Here is a 19,679-nt window from a genome sequence, read left to right as displayed (position 1 = left end):
TTTATGATTTTTGGTTCTGGTATGAATTCATATGTTATGTGTCCTTTGCTCGGCATGATCCATCTAGACCTGCCACTGCATAGTCATCTCTCTTCTAATTTCCTTCTTCAACATTTGCAATGATTTTGGGTCTACAATATCTGCTCTTTCTGTGCAGCCTTTTTCGAATATTCATCTGCTCTCGTTTCCGCATATTCCGATGTGAGTCATGATCCAGTTTAATCTATTCCATTTGTTCTCTTTAGCCTTTCTCAAGTTTTCTTCAGCCAATGGACACGTGACAACGGGTTCTCTCTTAAATGCTTGATGTTAAGTGGATCTGTTAATATATCTATTACTTATAACTTACAATACAATCTTCAGTGATAGGCGTGGAAAATAACTTTTAAAATCTTATTTATGATTAACATGTGCAATAAGTGTGATTGTACACTTATATTGCACGAATTTAAATCTTATGACAAAAGTTGAATGCAGGTGGCCGTCGAAGAATTTTTGATTTCGAAAGCCGTTGACTGCGCAATGAATTCGAATCGCTTATTAAGCAAGGTTTCTGAAACGCATGCTGTATTTCACAATTACGACGTATTTTTACTAACGAAATGTAATTACAAAAGATCCATTTTTAGCGAATTTTTACAATTTAAATACTTTGCAATGACTGTGTTTATATAAAGCTTTTATTCATGCTAAAAAAAAAAAAACTCTGTAATTCAAAATTAAATCTGCTTGATTATAACTGATATCAATCAACGTACAACAATGACACAGATATGAAGAGATTTCTCAATTTCGCATTGTGTAAACATGATTGAATGTTCATCAAGGAATTAACGCAGTCAACTAGAAAAGCTTGGTCGAGGAAAATTACTTTAGATTATTCGCACTGTGGGAGAAAAATTCTCGCTCGTTGCAATTACTAATTATCTGAATTCGTATCGCATTTATTGTGTTATGAAAACTTTATGAATTGACGTCGTAACTTATTCAACTTATCATTTGCAAGTTTGCTTTATATACTTTTTAAAATTAATTTATTCACTTTTGGTTTTATAAAGACTTGTAGAAAATGCATAACATTATAACATAACGTAATTTTTTTTTTTTTTTTCCTACGGTGCACACCTTTCTTAAGCGTTTACGTGAAGGAGCAGCTAGGTTTTATTTGGTTTTTAATGTTTTCCTGACATAAGAATGTGATTTTATCTTTTGCTGATTGGTTTTCACTTTAACTGTTATTTTATAAGAAAATTTGAAATAAACCTCAGATATTCATCGATTTATTTTAATTAATTTTTTTTAATTGTATGAGAAATATGCTAATTTTTTAGGTCAAAGGAAAACAAACATTAAATCAGTACTTTAAATATTGATATGATATTGAAAATTCAGTTGTTAATTTTTTGGTTTGTTATTAAAGTAAATTTGTTATTTAACGTAAAACTTTTTAAAATTTAGCGTCATTATCCCCATTGGAATCACACAGAGTAGTTTTTGAGTTCAAGTTAACTTTCACTCGACCTTCTTTATTCAGAATTTTCAATATTGACTAATGCCATTTGTTTAGAAAATAACCTTGAATAAACACTTTTCAAGAAAACTGATTAATTAAGTGCTTTAAATCGAATTTTCTTTTATTAAATATTAATTAACTAATTTGTTAATGTTTCCTTTTCTTATTTGTTTTCCGGTTGTAGGTCACGACGAAATGTTTCCGGAGAATATGAGGTTTCGAAAACTTTTCCATCTGAAAATGGTAGAGCTGGTGTAGAGAGATTTTATTATTTAAATGTAAATAATATAATAAAAATAAAAATAATAATAGTAAAAATAAATCCGCTGAGCTAGATATTTTCTAATTAACGATATACTATTATTATTCTATTATCTTGTTTATTATTATTCCATTTTGAATATCTTTTACTATTATTCTTTTATATTTCTGTAAAATGGACATCTTTAGCGATGCTTTTCCTGAATGACGATTAGTAAAGTAGAAAGGATTTGAGATTTTAAATAATATTTATTACTTTTATGTGAGAAGAAAAATAAGTATTTTTGTCAATTTTGAGAGAATGTTATTTATTCTCTAATGCTTTAGACGTTAAATTGGAAACGATTTTTCTCTTTAACGAAATTCTTTTAACTCTGATTTGAAATAAAGACATTATTCATCATTTTACATAAAGAATGCATTCATCAATTTATTTTTCTAATTATTATTGTCAATAAATAATGATCCCTAAGATGTTCCATTTGAAACATGGAATCATCAAAGTCATTGCGTACTCGAAAAAAGAGAAATATTCTCGAATTAATTTGTTTGCCTGCTCGTTAAGCATCGCTTAACGACTGAAAAACAAATACACGTAATATTTTATTTATTTCCTCTTAGCCGACCAATTCAGGAAGCGAGTTGATGAATTCTTCTGACAAATACGTTATGTGTCAGGCAAAATTTTATTCTCGAGCGCCGCTTTGGTTTATTAAGATAAACTGTTTCATGCGCTTTTCTTTTTTGATAAATCATTTCGCACTTTTGTGATAATCTCTTTTGCATTTTTTTATGAATCTTATACTACTTGAATAGTATATTTTTTTTAGAAGTTTTTGTGAAAAATTGTTTAAACCAGCTGAAATGGTATCCCCAAAATTTCTCGAATGCTCCATAATAAAAGTGTTATCCCCCCCTCTCTCAACCTTAAAATTGTAGACCTTGTGAAAAAAATCATGAACATCACGAGTACTCTGATTTTTATTTTCAGTATCCCACATTTGAGAGTTGTGTATTTTGTAATATAGTAAAGAAAACCGTTTTTTATGTATTAATTTCATGGCATTCGAGAGCAATAGGGGCAGTTATTTTTAGCCTCAAATCTGGCGTTTTTAAAGAATCGATCTCTGTTTTTTTTTGGGGGGGGGGATTAATCACTGGCATTCTGTTAACACCTAAGTATCAGAAAATCGAAATATTTTGAACGCCTTTTTTCCCCAACCAATTGGATCCAAAATTTGATATAAAATTACAATTGTACAAGATCACATACCAAATTTCATTTATTTAAGTCATTGTGTTTTTGAATGATCGCGTTTACATGCATGCAAAAATTACAGACAAACGGATTTGGTTCCAAGTTTTATGACATATCTAAGCTTTAGATGTTAAATCTCTGTTCCAAATTTTATTTATCTAGCTCTCTTCGTTTTGTTGTGATCGTCTAAACTTATATTCGGAAAGTCAAACAGAAAGACTTCATCTGAATGGATTTCGTTCAAAATTTGATAGGAATTTACAAATTTGATGTAAAAGCCAAATATGCGACATTTCATCTATCTAGAACCCATTAAAAAGTTTTTGAGTTATCGTATTCACGGACAGATATTATTCTAAAAGTATTTTTTTCGTTCTCAGGGTGGTCAAAATCGTGGAGATTTGTCAATATCTCGAGTTCGAATTTTTTTTGACGTTTACAATAATATATACGAGGATGTAAAACGTTTTTAAAGAATTAGATTCATTTCTTTTCTTTCTTTATAAACCGTTCTTCTTAATTCAAAACTTTATTTTATAGCAACTTATGGCTTTTTTTATGAATATTAATCAAAATTAACTATTATAAAGCCCTTTTTTAATAAATGGTATCTTTATCAGGTACCTAAGATTTTGTTGCTTGTGATATTGTACCGGTAATGACCGGAATGACCGTAAATGACCGGAAGAATTTGAAATACAGGCTGGGAAAGATTGAATAACAGCATTTAACTCTCTAGCTGCATACCCCGAAATTTAATTGCGCTGCAAGGTATTTTGTGCTGCACCGCGGATTACCTTGCGTATAAATAATTATTAGATTCGATTCCTATTCTAACTTCATTAATTTTTTACTTATATACCTTGCATGTAGATAGTGATTTAAAAATTATATAGACAATGTGTAAATTTTTAGATAGAAATAAGAGACTTCACGTTTAAAACTTCATGTTTTGTACTGTAGTAATCTGCCTCTTTAATTTGAATTCTAAAGAGTTTAATAGATTTTTTTAAAACGGAGCGACGGTTTACTATAAAAAAATATAGCTTAAAGACATTATCTGCTCTACGATTGCTTTTAATGCTATTTCTATTCGATTTTCGAATGATTCATCCGTTAAAATGTAACTTTGCATTGTCTTAATACTATACTATTTTAAAAATATTTGCTAAAGTGCTGGAATCAAATGTTTTTTAGAATGGGACTGGAAAATAGCATAAATAAATGTTAAGGAATAATAATGAGATGCCAGTCATGTTTCATTAACTCCAACAAGAAATATAGCATTGCTGAAATTCACTTCCGGTAACTGCAATTAGGTATTCTTTCTATCGGCTTTAGTTAAGGTTAAAGGTGATTTTAATTTCAAATTCATAATTTTTTTGTATTCTTCCCTTGCAAGAATAGCTTTGACATGTAAGCCACGCTGAGGAAGACGAATGAATTCCGGACTCTAAAAAGAAACCCAAGTATATGTTTGTATATGTGTCTCCTTTCTGAGCCTCCTATATGTACTTTCTGGTATATGACGTAAATAAAGAGGAAACGTTTTTGTCTAGCGATATTGATTGATCACCACGTGAGACTTCCATAAGTTCGATTTTTTTCTTCTTTTAAATTATGTCTGTGGAATGGTAACTCGAAAAGAGGCCGCTAAATGGAGGAAATTTGGCATAGGTTTTATATGCAGATTCTTGCTGTATGCCAAAATTTGGAACCAGTCGCTCAATGGAGATTCCAAACTGCGTAAAGAATTCTTTTCGCTTTACTACGAAGCTGAACACATAAAGCGATATATTACTTAAGTAAATAAGGTATTCGAATGGGAATATTTTCGCTTCTATCAGTTTTTATTGCAGGAGTGCCACCATATCTGCTCGCAACTCAAGATTTCAGAATGTTCCGAAATTACTTCGTAAAAAGCTCCCAGCAGGCACAGAACAATTCATTTTGTGTAGCATAAAGCGTAGTCATAAAATGTGATATTGGGTAAATATATTATGAAGTTGAGGGGAGAACATTCTTGCTTGCATCGGTATACTGTTGCAAGAATTTCAGTGTAATTGCACGGATTTGAGATTTCAGATTGTTTCGATTTTATATCGCAAAAGGCTCGCAAGCAGCTCATGACTATTCATTTTGCGTAGGTTGGTACGGCTCCCTTTAAAGACTTCACAGAAATAGTGCGTTTTAACAATCATATGACTTTTCTGAGCCATTTTAATTTAATAGAGTGTATAGTCAGGAAATGAAAGTATGATTGAAGAAGTGACCTCCACGTCAAAACATGGCTTTTATGTTGTTATAAAAACTATAAACTTAAAGCATTCTTAATATAATTTTATTTAAATTTGGCAGGTATAATAACAACGGAATTTAGAACTTATCTCACAGTTTTTTTAATTCAGGCAATTTTTTTTGTACTAAAACATTAGATAACAGAGATTATCAGAAACAAACAAAACTTCATTGTTAGCAATTTTGATAACGTTGAAGCTTATTGATGCTTCCGAGTGTTTTACGGATTGAGGTTTAACCGAACTATTATCATTAGAGACATATGTTGGCTAAACATAAGATTAAAAAACAAATGTGCTTTAAATCGAAGGCATTAAGGGGGCGACGTTCTCCACTGGCAACTTTAAAATCGTCGTAATTTTGTCTTATTTAACTTCTTGGGTATATTGCTGTAGAAGAACTTCCCTATCTTTTTTAATCCTTTGCGACTAAGATATACATTTTCGAAGATACGAGTATAATTATCATTAGATAAAAATGTTCATCATGATGCTATCATCATTAGATGAAAATGATCATCATGATGTTGTCATCATTAGATGAAACTGATCATCATGATGTTGTCATCATTAGATGAAACTGATCATCATGATGTTGTCATCATTAGATGAAATTGATCATCATGATGTTATCATCAATAGATGAAAATGGAAAAGTGAAGAAAGATTATAAAATTTTGCGATGACTTTTCCACTCATAGTGAATTCTGTTATGAGCTACATAACGTAATAACTTTTTTATTTTTATTTTCTGTGTTAATTCCTTAAACATCCGGGATCAACGTATATTTTATTTTTTTATATTCAGTAAGCAAGGTCGAAATTAACAGTATGTGTAATTTTCGTGGAAATAAAAGGTTAATAAATAAATTGATGCTTAGAAACTAGTAATACTCTTCCGTTACCGAGAATTCGTTACAACGGGTTTAAGCAATTTTATTTAATTCGTAAAATTTTAATTTTCACCATGAATTTACTAACAAAAATTAAAAAGATCTTTCCTTTACACTGTTGCATATATAAATTTTTGATTAATCGAGTAGGGTTTAAATGATATTCAAATGAATTCATACAATCAATTTTATATTAACAATACACATGTAATTTTTGGCTTTCTCTTTGTCTGAATAGATAGTGCAAGTTGAAATCTTGGCATGATTAAATTAAAGATAAAAATATTTTTTAATATGAAAAAAAATGTACAAAGGTTTTATTCCTTTGCATTCTTTTGCATTTTTCTTTCCTTTGCATTCTATATGAATTTATTGATTAGACGTGTTTAGTGAAACTTATTTCAGTAATTTAATGTAATGGTAAACAATTTCTCTTTTTATTTTATGAAGTTACATAGTTTTTATTTTATATACGAAAGCTTAAAAAATCAAGTTTATATTTAACATTTGAAACTAATATCTGACTATTTTGTATAATTATTTCATGAATTATGCAGAATTTTAATACACCAATAAAAATATTACAAAACAATTTATACACAAAATTTCAATGTACACACACACACACGCACACGCACGTACGCACACAATAACTTCATAAGATCATCTACTAATTTCCAAACCTTACAAAAACGTAATTAGAGATTTTTTTAAGTGGGTGATTTTTATCTTGAAGGGTGGACCTTTTAAAATGCATTTCACTATGTTTCTGAAGTAATATAGACACTTATAAAATATGACGCATGACTGCATTTCTTCTAATTTTCTAATTTTCATTTCTTTATCATAAATTGTGACTGATACTGATTGATTTTTTTTGTCCCAGTTTTTACTTTTCACTGTATTTCAAAAATATATATGGAATAGAATATGACACTAAATATGTCAAAAATTATTTTGCATTTTTCAATAAATTATTTAATTTCAAATGGTTGGGAGCTTCCATACTCATTTATGTGATATGTTATGCAATGCTTGTTGTTAACTAAAGAAAATGAATCGTGAAACACTTTTTTATCAATCCATGTACGATTATTCCGATAAAAATCTATGTGATGTTTGAAACAGGGTCAGCTTAGATGTAGAAATAAAAATAGGTATATACTCATTTAAAATTCCGCCGCTATTATTCTAATTCCAAATAATTTTGAAAAGTAATTGTATTTCAGAAGAAAAAAAAAAAAAAACATAAATGTTTTCACTTTAAAAAAAACAACAACACTTATTTGAATTCTTTACAGAATCAGGCCACCTTCGATTCAAAAACTAGAACTTTCGCTTTTAATTGGTATGCGTTAAAGAAAATGAAATTGCAAATGAAAAAACTAGTTTCTGAACCGTGACCTTTTTGGATTAACTGCCGAGGAAACCGCTAAGCTGGATGCGCTATTCGATTTGAATTAATCTCTGTTTGGCATGTTTTTTTAAAACTTGATTTGATTAAATCGGTCTCTTTTTTAAAGGCGCGAATTTTTTTTTCTAATTTATATAGAATTTTGCGGTATAATTTTTTTCCTCGGAAAAAATACTAGAACAAATTGGGTTTTCTTAAAATGTACTTTTTAGATAGGAAATCATTGCTTTAGCTTAGTTATAAGATCGCTAACTGTATGAATCACTTCCGAAATAAGATCTAACTTTTCTGAGTAAAAATCTTTTTTTTTTTTTTTTTTCTATTTTACAGTAACTATGGAAATAAGAGAAGCAGCTTGCTCGCCAACTTTTCTTTTTATTTGATACTAGTTTCTTAATTGTTCTTCTGAAGAAATGGGGCCAAATATTTTATTAGAATGCTAAGATTAAGTGACATTTCGTGACTGAAACAATTGAAAACTATTGTAAGGGGATACTCGAAGTAGAGATTTCAGTTACATTTAAAAATGAAACTAAACCTTCTTTAAACATTATCTGTTTTATACTTTGTTTTTGCTTTTAAATAGATTTCATACCTTTTTCTGCTTAGTAAAAATGTGTAAATGGTATTAAATTTTATTTTCTTTTTAAAATTTTTAAAAAGCTACTTAAGTGTTTTTTAATGTCTTTTTAAATTTTCCTTGCTAGTGCTTTTTTTTTTGTTGTTGAATTGTAAGCGGATATTACTTAAAAACTGTATTTACCTACAGAAGGTCCCCGCTCCTCCCCACACCTCTGTCCTTTAATATTTAAAATTTAGGTCATCTCGATGATATTTTACTCTTTCTTGGCGGTCTAATTATTCAACACAAAAATTTAAAGCGAAGAATTCGATTAAATTAAAAATATTTTATGTTTTCATACTAAATACATACGAATGAATTTCTACTTTATATTTTAATTTCTTTTACAACTAACAGCTTTTATTTTTCTACATGGCTATTTTTCGTTTCAAATTTCGTTCTGTATCAAAAGCTGGCTTTTTAAAATTATTTTAAATTTATTACGTTTTCAAAATGTAAGCACATATACACAGAGGTTAAACATTTACCTTAATATCTAAATATTAACAAAAGTTTTCTAGTCTGGGACTGTGGATAGGCTTTGTATTTTGCGTCGCAGCTTTGATTGAAACGTCCCAATTCTAGCCACACGGTGATGTCGATCTTAATGTGCATTTGACACATGTATTATATATTTTCCAAGGGAATTCAAAGGGAAAAAAGTTTTAACTTTTCAACACCCATAAAAATTCCATTTCATTTTAAAACTATATGCTTTAAAAATAACTAAAAACCGTATTTTAAATGAAATAATTTTGTCGATTCATAGTTTCCTATATTTTTTCCTTAGATCTCAGTCCTTATATTTTTCTTTAATTTCCAAAAACACGCCATAACTGATGCAACAATATCATTTTCAACAATTTCTAAATGAACTGAGAAGAATATAAGTGATATAGATAGGAAATGTGGAATCTCTTACCCAAATGTAGACAATGTCCCCTACATTGCTACTCTTAACATTGCATGTATCTAGTGATCATAATATTGTCTTTCTATGTTATCCATAGAATAGACTCAAAAACAGAAGGCAAGTCATGAAATAAAATCCTGATCAACGCTAAATAATATATGTCTTAACTTCCATTAATGAATTTTGTGCATTACGCACACACACACATACGTACACACACGCACAAAGTAAAATGAAGTGAAAGTAATACATGAAGCCAATTAGAAGCATATTATATTTTTTAAATATAAATAAAAGTAAGCTATATTCGTATTTTTAAGTTAATTTTGAGTTTTAAATTTACCTTTAAATTGAAATTCAGTGTAAAATGACTTAGAATTTGAAAAAATCGTTGAACATTGATATTTTTTCTTTTTAATTACGATACAGCGGCAATAAAAGATTTGTTTTTTGTAAGTATTAATTTTAAAAACGGTTGAGTGTTAAATTTTGTGTTTTTATATTTCAGTTTGAAAACAGGAGATTCCAAGGCAGAAGAATTAACTTGAACTGAAGATGATGTAAGTACCTTTTTAAATATGTTGAAATCATTTTATTTAACTTTTTAATTGAATAATTTTTATTTTCACAGCTTAATGAATAGCTTTATATACCAGTGTGTTAGTTCGCAATATTAGATTTTTGAGTACAATTCACATTTTGATCTAGGTTTAAGAAATTCTCTTTGATCGTTTTTCTGTTTTAATTTAAGAATTTTTTCCCCAAAATCCAAAAAGGCAGCGCATTATTCCTAAAAAAAAAAAAAAAAAAAAAAATCATGTTAAGAACATACACGTTCGGATTAAATGACGTGGATGTATTTATTAAGCATACACACAACTGTATGCGCCAGAGGATTGAGAATTAATCAGGATCATGATGGATGGTCACATGAGTTAATTCCATTAAGTTTAATTCTAGTATTTCTAGCAAAATAATTTTTTTAAAAAAGGAATAACAAGTTGCTAATTTCTATTTTTTTTTTTTAATACATGCACATTCACACTTATAACCTTCAGTCGAAACTTATTTTTTAAATATGGGAAATGAAAAAAAAAAAAAGATCTAAAGTCGTTCGTTCATAGAATTATTAACATGTATACTTGTGATCCAACGGATCCGGAAGTAAAACATTCAGCAACAAGTTGTGAAGCTTTTGCGGCATGTAGCATTCAGCAGATATTCATTTAGAATATACTTTGGAGAGAATGCTTGTTTACAGATGGAGAGAATAATCAGAACCCACATAAATCATTACCTCAATATCCAAATAATGTTTTTCTCGTCGAATACACCATGAGAAGAAATTTTTTTTATTACCATCCTGCACCAAATTTGAAATAAAAATTCCTTAGTACTGCCATTTAATAAGAAGCTATTGCAGTTAGTTAAAAAATACGTTTAACAAATCTTTACTGTCCTGTAACTGATCTAGTGAACGGTATTGTAGATTTTTATATTGTTTCTATTTTCACTCTTTCAAATAATTAGAGAAAGCGATATATATATATATATATATATATATATATATATATATATATATATATATATATATATATATATATATATTATTCCTAAAAAAATAAATAAAAAAATAAAATTAACAAAAAGGGATGTCAAGAATATACACGTTCGGATTAAATGACGTGGATGTATTTATTAAGCATACACACAACTATATTCGCCATAAGATTGATAATTAATCAGGATCATGATGGATGGTCACATGAGTTAACTCTATTAAGATTTATTCTAATATTTATAGCAAAATAATTTTTTTAAAAAGGAATAACAAGTTTATAATTTCTATTTTTTTTTAAATATATGCACATTCACATTTGTAATGTTCAGTCGAAACTTATTTTTGAAATATGGGAAATAAAAAAATAAAAAAAAAAAAAAAATCTAAGGTTATTTTGCAATTCAGCCAACTTTAAAGATTGTCATGCTTTTTTTATAATGATATAATTGCTTCAAAAGGAATAATTTTTAATTGGCCTATTTTGTTTAGGAGGCTTATTTAAACATTTAATTAAAGATCTTACTTATTTGCAACGGTTTCCTATATGTGTTTGTTTTTACTAATATATGAAATTAGCAGTCATGTTTCGTTTTAGACTGGAAATACGTTACTGATTTCCATGAAATTAAATATTATTTTTTCTCTATCGTATTCAGTGCAACATAAGAAACCCCACTAAAATACTTGCATAGATTTATCTATGCATTTCTGCATGAATACATCTATTAAAATATGTACAATATAATTTTTTGATTAGATGAATTACGCATTTTTTGTCGTCTGACTATTCTTTGTAATATGATGGTAAGTTTCACGAAGAAACTACCAGCTTACTTACAGCTATTAATCCACGATAATGTATATTAAACATTTAACTATTTTAGCTAGATATAATTAGTAAGGATATATTTTCAATTGGGCAATTTGGAATTATAACTACGAAATATACGTCGTTATAACTCAATGCGTATTTCAAAACGTAACAATTTTCCGAGAATCTGTTATTTTTATTTGACTTCCCAGTTTCAGGCTAATGAAATAATGGATAACTGAAATTTTACCTGTATCTAATTTTCAACCCGAAACATTACCTAATTTCTGAAGCTTACAAAATTAATGCGTCTTTTATCGTAGTTGTGCAGTCTAGACTTGTCTAATCTTATCTAGAACCTTTATTTGAAGTTCTTAAAATCGCTAAATGTGATGAATCAGGTTTCCTCTATACATTTTATCCTTCAAATCTCTTATTAATTTCACATTGATGAGTTTTGTTAGGATGGAACTGTATTTCTAGCAAGCTGAGTTGAAATTCTTTTGCGGTCTATCAACAAACACCGAACAAAATATTTCTGGAGAATTCTGTTTAAAGATTATCTATTCTTGATTAACCCTTTAAAGGGCCATTTTTTCCTAGTTATATTATTTTAAAATATTTTTAGGTTTGAAATTAGAATAAGAAAAGGGATGCATTTAGCTTATTAAATAAATTTAATTTGATTAATTAATTAATTTGGTTAATTAGTAATTAAGTGACAAACCAAGACGCATCATTTTGTGTGAGATAAAGAACTGAAGCATCTAAGTTTCTGTCTTTCTAAAAAAATTTGTCAGAACTTAGGCCAACCTACATAATTTCATACAAAGATTGATAAATTTGGTGGGAAGCATACTTCCCACGGCCTTAGAAAGGGTTAACGCAACCTTACAAAGGGGGGGGGGATGAACTGCTTTATTCACGATTCGTACCATTTTTATGCTTCCCCCCCTTTTTTTGCATTTGCGCCTATTAATATTTTCATTTCAATTATTATCAATGGATCTTTCATATTTTCCACACTTGAATACAAATAAGTTTATGCAACTTTTTTTATTTTTTAACCCTTAAGGGGAAAAAAATGAAAACACGGAATTAACCTTGACATAAAATGTTATTTATAAATTGTGTTTGCTATAATTGTCTTTCCAAGTTCATTGACAGCACGTGTATAAGCACTTTCAAGACAAAGTGTACATTCAGAAAACAAAATTCCAAAATATTATCTGCGATGGGTGAATTTTGAAAATGAAAAGTAAAATTCAGAAAGTATTAATTTTTTCCCCCTTGTAAACGAAAGTGAAAAATTTTTTAATCTTAAATGGAACTTTAGAATTGATTCAGTACTGTGTGAACGCTTTCCTAAAAATAAATTTTCTAAAAATAAGATATTGAGTAGTTTTTTAGACAATTACTTCATTCTTAATTTTCAATTTCCTATTATTTTTAATTTCCTAAAATATTGTGATTGTCAAAAATTGGAATTCAAGATTTTGACGAATCTTCACGTCTCCCTGAGTTCGAAAAATACATTTTTGGCATTATATCTGTTTGTCTGTGACAAAGATAACTAAAAACGTATTGAGCCAGACGGATGAAATTTAGTATATGGTCTTTACATCAGTTTCGTAGATTTCTATCAAATTTTGAACAAAATCCATCTAGAGGAAGTCTATTTTCCCATCTGATCAAATAAAAATTGGCACGATAACTGCAAAAAGAAGAGAACTCGATGAATAAAATTCGCTACACAGAATTTAACATCTACAGTGTAGACACATATCAAATTTTGAGCCAAGTTCAAATAAGGGTTGACCGTCTATCGGTCTGTACTTTCAGAAACATGTAAACGTGATAATTCAAAAACGCATTGACTTAAATACATCAAATTTACCGTGCGATTTTATGACTACAATTGTAGTTCTGCGTCAAATTTTGGTTTCAAAACAAGTCTTTGGTTTGGAAAAACAAGTCTAAAATACAAATTCTATTTTCAGAACTGTTAACCATTTGCCAGGGATGAATCACCAAGGATCGTACGATATATTCAGTAAAAATGCTAAATTCTCGCCAAAGGTCTACTATAGTATTTCCATACTATTGTATACCAGTGCCTTGCGAAGTGTTCTCTGCCTTACTCAAGGTCCACAATTTTTTTGCGGGGGAGGTGGGAAATAACGCCTTTATTAGAAAATATGCGAGAAACTTTTAGGGAGACCACTCCTGGTTGTTTATCTCCTCGTATATGATACATTACAAAAAGAAAATATTTGTGTTATTGGCCATAGAGAAATTTTTTTTGTTCTGAAATCCATATCTAATCTCTTCGTATCTTAAGCTAAGCCCAATACGTACTATACTAGAAGAATACTAGGAAGCTGAAGAGATGAGCGCTCTTACTAGTTCTTAAAAAAAAAAAAAAAAAAAAAAAAAATTCTGACTGTAGATTTTAATTGGGAAAACGAAATGCTGTTAAATTAGTAAAAAGTAATATTACTGCCATTTCAAAATGTCGTATGCCAAATTTATTAAAACATTTTGTCGATACAAAATACGTGCACAATGTCATTAAAATTTCGGATTTTTTGCCGTATGCGTTTTTGACATACGACTTTTCGATACAGCAACAACGATCGGTCCATTTCTCTCCTTCAAATTCACTAATCCTTCAGTGAGTAATTATAGAAGTAGTAATATGTTTGTGCCGCCCGGCGACTAACCTTGTACCTAATAATTGCAATACAAAGTAAAAATGTTTAAAAGTGGCATTATGTCTTATGTTGATTCGCATTACAAATGTTATTCCTAATTTGATAATTATGTACGGTTTTTAATGCAATCAGTATGAGCATGAAGTTTTATGATTTCCATTCCAGCGGTCCTACTTTTGCAATATTTATATAGCAAATGAAAAGGAAAAATAATTGCGGTATATTTTCTTTTCTTGACATTTTATGGGATTTTCTTCGAATGAAATAGTTTTGATCTGCAACTCTAATGTATTGAACAAGGGAAATTTCTTTGTGAGCATGCTGCAATTATATATATTATTATATTAAATATTGTTATATTTGCATTAAATATTGTTATATATATTGTAAATATATTGTTATATTTGCATATAAATTACCTTTGCTATATTTGCATAATTTAAGTTATCGTGAATGGTGCCTTTTTGCTTTTATAACATTGTTTTCATGATTTACAATGAGTACTTTCTTTTTACTGATAAAAGTGATAAACAATCCTTTGCATTTAGTTACACGTAAGAAATAGAAATGATGTTGCTATCAAGAATCTGTTCGGTATACATGAAGCCATATGTTGCAGTGTAGTACATACAAATATTATACATAAACCAATAAAACAGCAAAATGTTATTTTTTCTTTTTACTATGAAGATAGACCAATTATACGTTATCCTTTCTGAGGCATGCTCATTAACCCTGACAAAAAACATGCTTTAGTATGAAGAGCCAATATTAACCTTCAAAGGTAAAAAATGAAACCATTACTTTAGGGGCCATGCCATTAGTTTTGCATATTAATTTCTTTCCAGACTTTGATTGCATTGTCTTTATAATCATAATTTTCTATCATAAGATTCGCGAGAATTGCAAAATAAAAACAGTTTCCGAACGTGACCATACGTTTACGGCACATTCCTGACCTACATGCTATTGAATGCGCACGTGAATGGCTTGAGGTCCAGGTTGACTGACTGAAAGCGCTGACTTTTTTTTTTTAAACCCTTAATGCGATTGCGGAGTACACTTTCGGTAGCGAGTTTAATGTCTGAATAATGAATTAGAAATTGTGTTCGAAAGAGGAATGCCTTTTCTTTTCTGTGTATCAAATCCGGTTCAATCGTTGAATCGCGCAATGATTGTTGTATTGGTTAACCTGTTGCGTTTGAGTATCTGCATTTTTTTTAGGTAATAAAAGGTAATAATTTTTTAAGATTACTCATATATTACTTTCTAGGTGGAGGGGAAAATACCAAAATGCATAATATTGAATTGAAATAGAATGACATATATGTATTTGTCACGATGTATGGTACTTTGTATGACTTTATTTTTATATTGCATATCTGTTGACTTCAGTATAAAACAAAGTGAGATAAATGATGTCCATTCAATCAATTTTTCGTCGACTTACATTTAAAAAAAAGTCACGTTCCGTTCAGATCCCTTTTTAACTAAGCTAAACACATCCTGATGAATAGATGAATACACTCACCCTTCAGGAGAGTTTGTTAAGGTTATATAATTTAAATTAATATTCATTCTTTTTCGTTATAATATTTTATATAGTACAGCTCATATAATAGCTCAAGCAACTGTCTACAGACATGTACTAGCCATAATGATTGTACTAGTCCATCTGAGATTCTTGGAAAAACTTCAATGCTTGTTTCATAGTCACTACACGTCCCAACTACCTTTCTTTTCTGATGACGTGAGAAGATAATTTGCTTTTAAAGATGAATCTGCAATATTATCCCTATTTCTTTGTTTCATAAGTAAATATCTAATGATATAGATATCATAGTATCAATCATTATTAATGAGCATCATGTTGTTGTTGTTTCTAATCCCAGGTGCTATAACTGCGCTATACTACCTCCATGAAACCAAAGATCTCCAAAAACAATAGAAGATCCCTTAAAATCTCAAAAATCGTAAAATTTAAGCATTTAAGAATGTGATTGGGGGAATATCATATAATCATAGTATCTGCTTATGACATCGAAATATAAAGATTTAATTTTCTAATAATTAAGGTACTACCGTATTTTTAACTTAAGGAAGATTTCTTAGTAGAACTTAGCTTCTGGATTCAGAACATCCGCCTCTTTTAACAGGTTGGCAGTGTTCAGATAGAGAAAATAAAGTACTGGCATTTATATTAAACCAAGAATGGTTTTTTTCGAATACCAGTTTTTGTTTTTTTCTTATAAGAATGATTTCCTTCTTACATTTGAAGTGAGGAAAGGGACGAAAGACGGAAATTGTACGAATTAATATTGAAAAAGATGCATTTGTAGGAGAGAAATCTTTCTTTTAATCAGGCAATACAATTTCATTTCACTGTCCATTTCAAACAATCATTGTTTAATTAATTACTTATTGTTTAATCAATATAGAATATGTTAAGAAAATCAGCCTTTTTATTCTAGAGTGACTTTGGAGTTGCTTTTGAATTATTGAAATCACCACACATGACAATGATGTAACGGACCAGAGGTGATAACTGTAACTCAGCGTACGTTATCTATTAAGGATCCACTGTGACGGATTCACACAAGCTGATGGTGATGGATAGACCAGTTTACAGGTATTGAGCCACTTGTTTCCCCTTTAGTAATGTGCGCTTTTCTTAGGCATACAAGTAAAATAGCAACTTCCATTGACACTATACTGTCTTTGCCATAAGGGAAGTCAAACTCAACGCCAAATTTAGTATTAAGGCTAATTTTCCCTCTTTTATCTTGTGACAGTGTCAAGTTTCAATAGAATAAAATTTATTTACTCAAGATGAATAAGGTTCCAGCTATATATATTTTTTTTATTATAGTCAAGAATTCTAATTTTGACCAAGAATAAATTTTGGCATAATCCATCAAACGTTGAAATTTCATTGCATTTAGAACAAACTTAACCTTGTTTTAAAACTATTGAAGCATTTTAATATATCTAATAAAATCATAATCTCTAAACATAATTATCGTCTGTACGCATTGTAGGTAATTTCGGATACAAATATGAAGAAAAGATGCCTATTTCGTACAACATTCATTCCTTTTAATGCAGAAATGTAAAAAATATTTTTTCTTCCGTATAATTGAAATGTTACATGGTTTACAGTTAAATTACTGTGCATAAGATTGAAAAAAAATGTGTTTTGTACACATATTCGGTCATCCATGAATAATTCCCTATATCCAGCTTTCATTTGGAAGATGGATTTATTTTGCCGTTTTCTAGTAATTTCGTATGAATGCGTTTGAAATTCAGTAGAATATTTTTTCATGGTTCCGCTTCATAGATTCTTATGAATGTGTCACCGTCTATTTCTCCTTGAAAGATGATCGCGTCCGGATGTTCGCGTATTACTTCGTGTCATAAATTCGGAAACAACCTTGACCTTGATGGAAATTACTATTCATCAATGCATTCTTTTGACACAGAAATTGTGTCATAAGGTATGAAAGTAACAGTTAACTGCAAAAAACGAATCAAAATAGGAATTTTTTTTTTCTGTTTCATTCTTTTCCAGTTATTTGTCTTATAAATATAGAAAGGAGATATATATTTATAAAGTAAATAAATGCTTTTCACTTTGGATTGAAATCGCTAACAATTTTTTTCAATGATCAGTCGAAAATAATATTCATCTCTTCCTCTTTCTTACTCTTTTTTTCTTCACTTATCCTTGTCAATACTGTTATTATTTTTGCAGCCTTGAGCTATGATTTCGATGATATATTTTTCGGATGAAAGAAAAAACACTGTGTTTACAAACAGTGCCCGTTTATAGTATAATTCGTATAGTTTGGATAATTTGATATGCAGCTGATTAAGATATTTTAATGAAATTAAGAAACCTACCTTTACTGATGGAATTATCCAAATTTTCACTTCTGCCTTTCGTTTTTATGGTCTTTTAATGAATTAATTTGTGTGCTTTTCTCTTTTCTTTTTATAAAATTGAAAACTTAAATGGAAGAAGGGGACAAAGCCTTAAAATTTTCGTATTCGCATCCTATTTTTCTTGGGCTGGAGAGGAAAATGTACGTACACACACGATTCTATGATTATTGTAACATATTCAATTTATTATGATACTCTTCCGATGAAGAAATTTCACTTTTTGAAACATCTTATTTTTCCGCAAATTTTGTTGCAGTGGAATAAGGCTTTTTATAAAACTGTGTAACACCTAGTTCATAAAGCATAAGAAAGCAATAATTGTCATTGTATTTTGAAAGGCAATAATTTTGAAATTCTTATTCGTATTGTATTTTGAAAATTTGCCTTCAAAGAAAATAGGTGACTGCATGTCATAAGGGTTTCCAATGAGAGAGAGAAAAGAGTTCAAAGAAAAAAAAATAATCTTTCGATCTAACATATTATCAAATAACTTATTCTAGGTCTCCAAAAAGAATTTGAATCAATTAATAAAATTACCCTCATTCTGTTTAAACTGCATGGAATTCATTAAGTAAGGGATACTGACAGCCTGCTTGTTTCTGTTTTTGTCTTCTAATTAGTGATTTTTAGCATTTATTAATCATAATTTTATCCAATATCCTTCTTTCTCTGTGAGCATTAAAAAGAAATTTACTTTTTCAAAGCTTTATATTTTCTACCTATCTAAAAATGTTTTCTGTGAAAACTTAATTTTATATCACGATGAATAGTAATATTCTCCAAACCAAGTCATTAATTCTTGCTAAATCGTCTGGCATGTTTCTCCATGAATATTATTTCATAACTTTTTTTTCTTTCATGGACGAGGTGTCACTTTCGCACTTTTTTCTGTATAAATCTACGTACTATTTCCATATTCTTTTTATAGTACAATGACTTCTTCAAATAGTGGTTTTTATGTCTTCGTTGGCATTGCTTTGATGTGAACAATAATATTTTCTTTTTATTGGAGTTTATTATTATTTTTTTTACACATTTTCCTAAATTAACATTCTATAAAAAATTATATGTCAGAATAATCAGAGAAAACGTGATTTTAGATGAATTTTATGTGAATGTAAATAAAACGGAATTGGAAAGAGCATTCTTACGATGAAATTTTCTTGTTTGGAATTTCAGGTATACAAATAATTTTATGCTTGTATAAACTTGTTCAGATATCTGAAATCATATCGATTTTCTCATCAATTATTAATAAATAATATTTCACAGTAGAATCTTTGATGAAAACTGTAATAAATTGGGGGGAAATTAATGATGTAATTTACGATTTATTTTTGCACGAATGTATTATTTAGAACAATCATAGAAAACAAATATTTATAAAATATTTTGGTACTGATAAAGTCATTATTTTTTAAATTATAAACTACATATGTTATCAAATGATTATCTTAATCTGGAGTTAATTTCATTA

The 19,679-nt window shown here is 29.1% G+C and overlaps 1 protein-coding gene and 1 long non-coding RNA gene across 4 annotated transcripts in view; one reads left to right on the top strand and one right to left on the bottom strand.

Moving 5' to 3' along the window:
• Window positions 1–19,679, top strand: part of LOC129958589 (uncharacterized) — a 172,613-nt gene that overhangs the window by 53,698 nt on the left and 99,236 nt on the right. For all 3 annotated transcript variants that reach the window (XR_008783249.1, XR_008783248.1, XR_008783247.1), the window contains exons 4-5: window positions 9,680–9,731; window positions 16,729–16,886. This is a non-coding gene — a long non-coding RNA (uncharacterized LOC129958589). The remainder of the gene's footprint in view (window positions 1–9,679; window positions 9,732–16,728; window positions 16,887–19,679) is intronic.
• The window catches only part of LOC129958588 (ileal sodium/bile acid cotransporter-like), a 99,541-nt gene that overhangs the window by 48,461 nt on the left and 31,401 nt on the right, over window positions 1–19,679 (bottom strand). The gene's annotated exons all lie outside the window — the stretch shown is intronic.

The sequence above is a fragment of the Argiope bruennichi genome, chromosome X1 (genome assembly GCF_947563725.1).
Source record: "Argiope bruennichi chromosome X1, qqArgBrue1.1, whole genome shotgun sequence".
Classification (NCBI taxonomy): Eukaryota; Metazoa; Arthropoda; class Arachnida; order Araneae; family Araneidae; genus Argiope; species Argiope bruennichi.
The sequence above is the reverse complement of the archived record's forward strand: the minus strand, read 5'-3'. Positions and strand labels throughout refer to the sequence as shown.